Genomic DNA, 9,967 nt, shown 5'->3' on the forward strand with positions numbered 1-9,967 from the left:
CATAGTGTTAAGAGCTTTTTCTCCCAATCGGTTTCTTGATGCTTCTACTATCTTTGTAAACACAATGCATGGGATTTTTGTGGGTAATATGGGGACTTGGTGGTGCATCACCATTAGTTCATCTAAAAGAAACTTCACCATGTCATTTAAGAAGTTAGTCCCTTGGTCACTAATGAGCTTTAGAGGACATCCAATTCTAGTGATGATGTACTCATAAATGAGCTTAGGCAGTCCTAGTGGTTCTCCTCCTGAAGGTATGGCAAGAAACATGCCATTATAGGGCATTGCCTTAAGCTATACATTGTTGAAATTTGAGCATAATGATGAGCTATGGTGGATCAAACACTAGAATCAACATGATTAACAAAGTGATTAGTAAATGATTAAGATGTAATTAGTGAATAATTAGCAAATAGATTAATGTAGGCATGGATACTCAAAAACCAGCAAATTCTCATTAGGGCTATGCCTCAATTTATAGAGTTTGCATCAAGCATCAAATCCCATTGATTTCTCCATGATTCACTCCCAGAATATCTCCACCTTTTGCCTGATTCTCTCCACCTCTTCTCTTTTCCCAGAATATCTCCACACTCCTAAATTCTCTCATGCTACCCTTTATTCTCTCCCAGTAGATTCTTCTCACCTTTTCACAGGTTCTTTCACAATTACATCTTCTCTTTTACAGACTCTATCCAAGAGCTTGTTTCCACACACACCCTATTCACTTGTATATTTCAACACCTCCCCTCAAGTGAATAATCCTAGTACACCTAGACCCTATACCAAGTTTGCCTCCCCTTACTTGGTAGTCCGTGACCAGTGTCTACTCCTCCCCTCAAGTTATCTCAGCACACCTGGACCCTGTATCAAGTTTCTTTCTTACTTGACAGTCCGCGACCAGTGTCTCAAGTCCCTAAACTCCATAGTCCTTGACACTCTCTCTCTCTATGTGTCCAAGGCTACTATAAGTGCCCGCGACCTTGACTAAAGTGCTCACACATACATCTACCACGTGGCCTACATCGGTGGCTCAGAGGTAGTTTTACTTTATTGGGGCAGGTTACATTGGGTTGTGGGGTCTCTCTCTCTCTCTCTCTCAGAGATTTTCACATGGCTCCTCACTCTTTGGAGCCTCATATCTTCTCTTGTCTTCAATCTTCTTGCTGTGGCAGCTTCTCTCCACTCGTCCGTCTCTTCTTTCAGTCTTCTCGGGGCAGCTTCTCTTCTCGTGGCAGCTTCTCTTCTCGTGGTGGCAGCTTCTCTTCTCGTGTCCATGTCTTCCTTCAGATCTTCTTCTCGGTGTGGATCCTCTTCTTGGGAAGAGATATTCTTCTTCTTTCATGGCTGGGGCCATGAGCTCGTCCATCAGGTCATTTTGCTCCATGTGAGCAACATGTTTCAATGTTTTGCTGACAGTTCCTTTGGGCTTTTTATGTTTATCTTTTGTCATTATGCAATGCAAACCCAAATTTATGCGGGAGGTCTTACCTCTTGCCTTAATCTGGACAAGGGCAGTGTCTGTTCCCATTTTTACACTGATGCAATGTGCCCAATACATAATGCGTATAGCATTCATTCTCATGCACATTCCAAATGCAACTTTGGCTGTGAATAATCTTGATTTTGAGTGAAATTTACAGGCATTAACCAAGGGTTAAATGCAAAATGATGATTTTCACAATTTTATCAGCACAATTTTACCAGAAATTAAATCAAGGGTAACCAATTTGTACGGGATGGTTGGAGTATCAAACCAACTCCGATTTGCAATCTGATGTTATAGGGATCTGTATCAGATACCTAATGGTTAATTTGAACCCTCAATTGCACCAAAATACAGTGATTAGCATTGATTAATCACTGATTAGCAAATTAATGCTCTGTTTTGTGTGCAAAAAACAGAGTATGCGGGGAGTCCAGATCTGGTGCCTTCCACTTCAAATGAGCTCAAATGCTTTCAAAGGCATCAATAGCAATGAGTCTAGTAGAGGATTAAGCCAAGAAACACAAGATTTGACCAAATAATGAAAGCTTAATCTTTTACCAAAGTCACCTGCAGATTTGATGAAGAGCTTGGATCTCACTGTAGACTTGATGAAACTCAATTCTGTCTTCACCAGCTTGTAGAGCATGCTTGATTACCCCTTGGGCTAGGAGGAATTGAAGCAATGTGATTTGATGAAGTAGCAATGTCAAAAATAGCTCAGAAAAACGGCGCCCTTCATTCTGCAAAATTCTGCAGTTCTGCGCTGAATTGGCCCACAAGATTCAAGGTGAGTGTAGCCCTATGAGTCTACTACAAGTACCTAAAAGGGCTTAGCCTAATGTTATGTGTGCAAGGAGAATGGAGTCCTCCACTGGCTGGGGGTGAAGGGGAAGGTGAAAAACTCACTAAAAATTGATTTTTTTTGCTAATTACCTACTAATCCTAATTAATTAACTAATGGACTCATAAACCTGGTTGATTCTAGGCATGGCTCTGATACCATGTTGAAATTTGAGCATAATGATGAGCTATGGTGGATCAAACACTAGAATCAACATGATTAACAAAGTGATTAGCAAATGATTAAGACGTAATTAGTAATAGATTAATGTAGGCATGGATACTCAAAAACCAGCAAATTCTCATTAGGGTTATGCCTCAATTTATAGAGTTTACATCAAGCATCAAATCCCATTGATTTCTCCATGATTCACTCCCAGAATATCTCCACCTTTTGCCTGATTCTCTCCACCTCTTCTCTTTTCCCTGAATATCTCCCAGAATATCTCCACACTCCTAAATTCTCTCATGCTACCCTTTATTCTCTCCCAGTAGATTTTTTTCACCTTTTCACAGGTTCTTTCACAATTACATCTTCTCTTTTACAGACTCTATCCAAGAGCTTGTTCCCACACACACCCTATTCACTTGTATATTTCAACATACATGAAGGACTGAAGCTGATCCACAAAAAAGGGGGAGAAGGAACAATGACAACAAACTGGAGACCAATCTCACCATGCTCTATTCTGCATATAAAATCTTTGCCAAATCTCTTGCCTTAAGGCTTTGAAACCATCTTAACAATTGGATTAAGAAGGAACAAAAAAGGTTTTTCAAGGGAAGATTCATATTGGATGCTATTATTGCTCTATGGGAAGGAATAGAATATGCAAAAAAATCTAAGCAGGATTAGTTTTTCTTCAAAATAGACTTCGACAAAGATTATGGTAGATTGGAAAGGAATTTTATATTGATGTCAAAAATATGGGCCTAGACCAAAAAATTATACATTTTTGGCACTTTGTTTGGCAACGCTAGGGTAAGAGTAAGTGTGAATGTTCTCCTCTCTGTGCCTTTTGTGCTAAATAGATCCATAAGGCAAGGATGTCCCCTTGCTATTCTTCTTTTTGCCATTGTTGCAGATGGTCTAGCATGGCTGATACAAGATAATATGCAATCAGGCGAGATAATACAAGATAATATGCAATCAGGCAAGATACAAGGGATTTCTCTACCTAATGGGTAGGGCCAACTTTGTCTTCAAATTTGCTGATGACACAAATGGTCTCACACGAATGATGACGGATCTATAAAAGAATTAAGGGCGTGCCTGGACACCTTTTGCATGGCCTCAACCATACCAAAATAGGCATTAAAACCCTCATCTCCCCTCCTCCTAATTAGTTAATCCAATAGGGCCATAATGAAATTATCTCAGGGCGTATTTTTAGGTTGTTGGGGATCCCTATGGGTTTTGGGGTTACCATACACCAGAGGTGGGCTGGATAAAAGAAAAGTTGGAAACAAAATTCAATAGATGGAGAAACTACCAATTATCTATGGCAACACGCAAAGTGATGGTCCTCAACCACACCATCTTCTTCTTTTCCTGCGTTGGAGGCCTTCTAACAAAGGCCTTAATGAACTAAATGCCCCCTACAGAAACTTCCTTTGGGTAGGGGACCCTTTCAAGCGCAAAATCACCAAGGTTAAATGGGAAATATGTGTGCTCTCCAAAGACAAGGGAGGGTTGGGTATAATCAATATCATAGAGATGGTTTTTGATAGGCTTGCCTCAAAATGGATAATAAGGAGCTGGCTACATCAAGGAGGACTAGTCCATACTCCCTCTCAAGGATATTAGTAAATTTTATCTCTAGGATCACCCCCAATGGAGAGATTTACCTATTGTCACAGTCTTCTTCTTCAGTAAATACCTAATCAAAACAGTGGGCTCCTCTCTTGTGAAATCCCTATGGGTAGCATGGAATGTCCTCAAACCTCTCCTTTAACCTAATAGAAGTATTAGGGTAATAACTGGCCTCTTACAACAATAAACTCCATCTGGTGGCCCTTCCTCAGGTTTAAGGAAATTGAAGATGATCATAGATGAGTCTTGCATTATCGTAGGATTAGAGCTCATCAAGAAAAGGATGGAGTTGTGGGAGCATGGCCTTTGCCTTTCTCTTCAAGACCCCCCCCTAGATCTCTTTCTCTTCTGTACAATGGATTAAGGATAAGCCTAACAAAAAACCCCCCATCCATGTCAAACTAAACAGATGGACCCTTCTCCTAGATATGAAACAATGGTACTTTAAGTTTAGACAACTCTGGTACTTTAAGTTTAGACAACTCTGGTGGAAGGACATTGAACCCAAAAAGTCATCTCCTTTCATTGATCCTTCATAAAGTAGTCTAGACCAATGCCAAAACTCACTCATTTGGCATAGGTACTACTATTTGCCCCAAATGCAAATCCAGGATGGAGGATATAGTCCACCTATTTTTTTTCTTACCCTTGTAATAAAAAAGCAATAAACTTTGTGCAAGAGTGCTTAATCCCTGTTATCAAAAGAGATCTCAAATAGGTCTTATTAGGAGATTTTGTGGGTTTCTCCTCGTCCATGATAAGGACTAGGCTTCTATGGCAGATTTGGCTGCAAAGGAATGTTATGATCTTCAATAACAAGCTTCCCAACTCACACTCAGGTCTGAGATCACTCACACTCAGGTCTGAGATCAGCGTTGGTTGTGCAGTCTATGGCTAGGTATGGAAAAGAAAGAGAAGAGCTGGAGGGTAGATCAGCAACGTGCCACCACTAACCCGTTATAGTAGAAGATCCTCAGACAGATGTACCCCAGGATAGTTAAATACAATGCGGACTAGCATGTGGAAATCTCAGCCTTGGAGAAGAAGGATCAGATGATCAATGAAGGACTGTGTGTTAGAGGTGGAGTTTGTTATGCCTCTCATAGTAGCAACTCTCTCTAGATCTCCCTCGACTCTGGATTTCGGATTTTGGCTCCAGAACCTGGATCTGATCTCCGGATTGCCTGGTTTCGATTCTCCGTGATTCTCACTCTTGTCTACTTGGATGCGCTCTAGATCCAGCCAGATTTCATCACCGGTTTCTTTTCGGATCAAACTCCAGATGTTCGGTTCCCTAGATTGCATGGTTCCGATTCGGATTTCAGCTCCGAACCATTGCCTCTCTCACCAGCCCACTCTAGATCAGACGCCCAACTCCAGATGTTCAGTTTCTTATTCTTTTTATTTTGGACTCTGGATTCTGACTCTGGTGACTCCGGATTGCCTGGATAGTTCCAGTCTCAATCGGTCGGCATGTTTTGTAAGTGGGCATCACACGAAAAGTTTTCCTTGTATTCTTTCTCTCTCTTTCTTTTTCAGACACCTCTATTAATACAAATCTTTGTATAAAGAAAATAAATACTCATAATCACGTGGCTGTTCCAAATATACTTCTTCTTGTAACTCACCATGTAAGAACGCATTCTTTTCATCCATTTCAAAAAAACCCCAACCTTTTGATGCAGCAACGGCTCACGGTTTTTGCCGTCTTGGCAACAACAGGACTGAATGTCTCCTCATAATCAATGTGGTGTAGGTCTGAGCATAACCTTTGGTAACCAATCTCGCTTTGTACCTGTTAATGCTTCCATCTAAGTTGTGCTTCACTTTGTAGACCCATTTACATCCAATAGCCTTTTTATCCTTAGGTAAAGGCACTAATTCCCATGTCTTATTTGCATCCACCAGTGTAGCCATTTCTTCATCCATGGCTTTCTCCCACTATACATGCCCAATAGTATCCTAAAAATATGTGGGTTCAACCTCCTGCCCAACCTTTCCCATGTATGCATAATGGTGAGCTACATCTCTGAGCATGGTTTTTTACCATACCCAACCTGCATGGTCCTGGTGGATCTATCCTAGTGTCCTTGTGTAGTTGCCTTAGCCTTCCTTGCACCAGATGTCCTAATAGTTGGAATCCCAAACTCCTAATCAAGGCTCTGCTGCTCTGAGCCACTAAACTCTCCATCAACATATGATGAATGCCTTGTTAAAAGGTTAGGCATGCCAAGAGACTCATCCACCTTCTCTTAACCTTTATGTGATTCACTTGCTAAACGTGTAGGATTGATTTTATGATGCACCCACTACATGATCTATCAATAGACCCATTGCTAGAGGACACTCTCGGTCCACTCAATGAGACTGCGATTGCTAACCTGTATCTGCGCAACCATATGCTCTTGTGTGCAACCACATACTCTTGTGAATCAACCCCAATAGAGTCTTTTATAGCAGCATACCAATTTCTCATCTCATCAAAGACAACATCCCTGCTTATCCTCATCTCATGTGTGACAGGATTATAACATATGTATCCCCATTTGTATCCCTTTTACTGAAGGGAGTAACCAATGAACACAAATTTTTTAGCCTTTGGATTTAACTCACTATGTAGCTCATCAAGAATGTGTACATATGCAATGCATCCAAACACTTTCAAGTGTAAAAAATCTGGTTTTCTACCAGTATACTTCTCCTTTGGAGTCACACCATGCACTACCAATGTGGAGGTCATGTTCATAATGTAAAACTACAGTCTTCTTTAACCCAATAATGATGAGGCATACTCTTCTCAGCCAAAAGTGAAGTATTTACTTACTTTCAAAATTTTAGAATGTGGCTGAAAAGTAAACAGGCTTGCAGGTTACGTGCCTAAGGTCAGATGAAGGGGGAGAGTACTTCTCCAATGAGTTCAATAGTCATAGAATGATATCCTCCCATTGATGTTGTCTTTGTCAGCCCCCATACATCTCAGTGCACCACATCAAGTGCTCTCTTACTTACATTCGTATCATGTGGAAATTCATTCTTTGTTTTCTCTCTAAACCGACATGCTTCACATACTTTACGTATTCCATCCATCTTAACTTTGGCAAACCTATAACAATTTTTGAATTCTATATAGACTTGCTACTCATTCACATAACCAATATATTTATGCCAAATATCGATATCGAATACCACAACACCTACACCTTGTGCAAACATCGCAGCTTTCACCACCTCAGGCATGCTTACATCCAAAGTAAATATTATACCCACTCTTTTGCCCTTCGCAACCAAACATCATTTGTTGTTGAAGTCCTCAACATAGTAACCCTCAGGGTTAAAGCATACCTGCAAACCCTGCTCAATCAGCTACCCAATAAAAAGCAAATTCTTTACTATATTAGGAACATGAAGTACATCATCCAAGTACCTCATCTTATTATCTTGCATAGCTAGTGTCACAATCTCAATGTGAGCAATAGGATGACCTATGTCATCCCCCGTCTCTATGTAGCCAAAGTTTTTTATATTTTTGACATCTCTAAACCACTAACCATGACAGGTCATGTGGTTAGAGGATCCCAAATCCACATACTATACATCATCATCGTTTGTGGACATATCTACAATCATTGAATTCAATGTTTGTTGTATAATAAACAAATGCTCACATCTATCTTCAACTTGCTTACTTGAAGATACATAATTGTTTTGATGCTTTTTATATCACTCTGCTTCTTGTGATATTTTGTTACTGCGAAGTGACCTGGTTTGCCACAATAAAAGCAATTCTTTGAACCTAATCTCGACTTATCTTTTCTAATTGACTCGACCTCTCTGGCTCCCTCTGCGTTGAGAGTGACCTCTTCCACCTGTGTGTGTTTGTTGTTGTTACTCTGTTGTGAATCATTAGATTGCTATTGTCCATAATTCTGATTTTCAAAATGGCCACACCACCACCTTGGCCTCAATCACAACCCCTACCTCTAACTGAATTTGAGTAGCAGGCATGTTCTAAAGTATTCTTGCTTTGGGAGGAAGAGTCTTCACCCACCAGACTTCTCTTCTATGATTAGACACCAAATCCCAAAAATTAGAAACATTCTCTCTTATGCCAATGGATGTCTTGAATGGCTTGTATTCTTTGCTAAGCCCATTTAAACAAATGCTCACCAAGTCATTATCTTCCACTGAGTTATCAATAGATATAAGGGATTAAACAATACCCTTGATCTCCAATCCATACTCATTGATGGAATATGTTCTTCTTCTCCACTGTATGCAGATCTTGTTTTAGCTGCAACTTCGTTGCCTTTATGTTTGTGCCTGGAACATCTTCACTAGGTTTTGCCATCATGCAATTGCCTGCTGTTGCTGCTGCTGATGGAGTGTTGGCATCCTATATATGCCCTATCATATTATCTGTCCACGACACTGATTGAAAGCCAATACATGACTTTCCTTGCATCCTAGTTCTAGTCTTTGAACACCTTTATCTCTGTTGGAGTAGTGTTCTCTTCAAGCAATTCCAGAGGCTCCTCATTGTCTCCTTCTACATAGTCCCAAAATCATTTTCCCACCAAGACATTGGTCATTCTGAACTTCCACAACTAAAAGTTATTCTTGTCAAGATTCTCTGCCAATTTGGTTGATGTTGTCAGACATCTTTGCTTGTAAACAACCAAAGATCTACAAATAGATAATTTCTATATGCAACCTGCAACACATCAGTATCTGTTTTTGTAACTCCTCTACCAGTACTTTTGTGCAATCTGTATGTCACAACACGTGACCAGAGTACACGTACATATGCCCACAATCAGCAATACATGTGCAATCACTGTTTGCACACCCAAAATGCACTGCTACACTACAATAATAACGAGAGTTTAAAGAGTGATAGTTCTAAACCAGAACTTCCCAAAAGTGCTTAAAAACACCTTGCAGTGGCCAAACAGAGACTCTTACCTATGTATCGATTCCTTTGCTTCCGTAGCTTCCTTTGCTTGCCGCTTAGCTCCTTAGCCTAAACTAGGTTGCTCTAATACCATGAAAAGATTGGGGGAGGAGAGAGAGCTTGAGCTCTTACAAGCACACACATACTCTCATAACAATGGAGAAGACACATACTAAGATGGAATGCTAAAAATATTCTTTTACTTATTGCTCTCAAAAGAGGTCTACAAAAGATAAGTGAAAACCAACATAAGTACTAAAGTACTATGTACAAGCGGTCCATAATGTGAACATGCTATAAGTAGGTAAGCTAGCAAGATAAGTATGCTATAACTCGATTAGAAACGGTAGGTGTTGTCCAGCTGGTAGAATCACTAGAGCAAAGATCCATTGTGTTAGCTACCAAATGTGCTAGTGGTGTAAAGGTAGAACAGTCACCCAGGTACGTCATGAGTGTTAACTCCTGTTGAGCTTGACATCTCAACAAGAGAGATTACATATGAACACATTATGAATGATAATACTCACACCATGTATAATGTATTTATAAGTACTAAGGCCTTATCTTCTAACCCTTAAGAGGTGGTTTTACACCTAGAGTGTTCACACAAAAAAGACTTAATAACCCTTTCACACTACTGAGACTCTAACTATTCCAACAATCCTTTACAAAGCTAATTAAGAAAAAAATGTTACCACCATGATACAAGGCCAGAGCTAGATAATAGTGGGATGTTTTACATCAATTAGAGAAAGATTCTATGTTTGCTTATGTTGATAGACTTTGGCACATTGTTCTTTAGCTACATATCTTAGAGAAAGTCCATGATAAGGAACAAAAGAGAAAATTCATAGATGGACTTAGACCCATGATT

The sequence above is a fragment of the Cibotium barometz genome, chromosome 50 (genome assembly GCF_041138505.1).
Source record: "Cibotium barometz isolate CiBa-2024 chromosome 50, ASM4113850v1, whole genome shotgun sequence".
Taxonomy (NCBI): domain Eukaryota; kingdom Viridiplantae; phylum Streptophyta; class Polypodiopsida; order Cyatheales; family Cibotiaceae; genus Cibotium; species Cibotium barometz.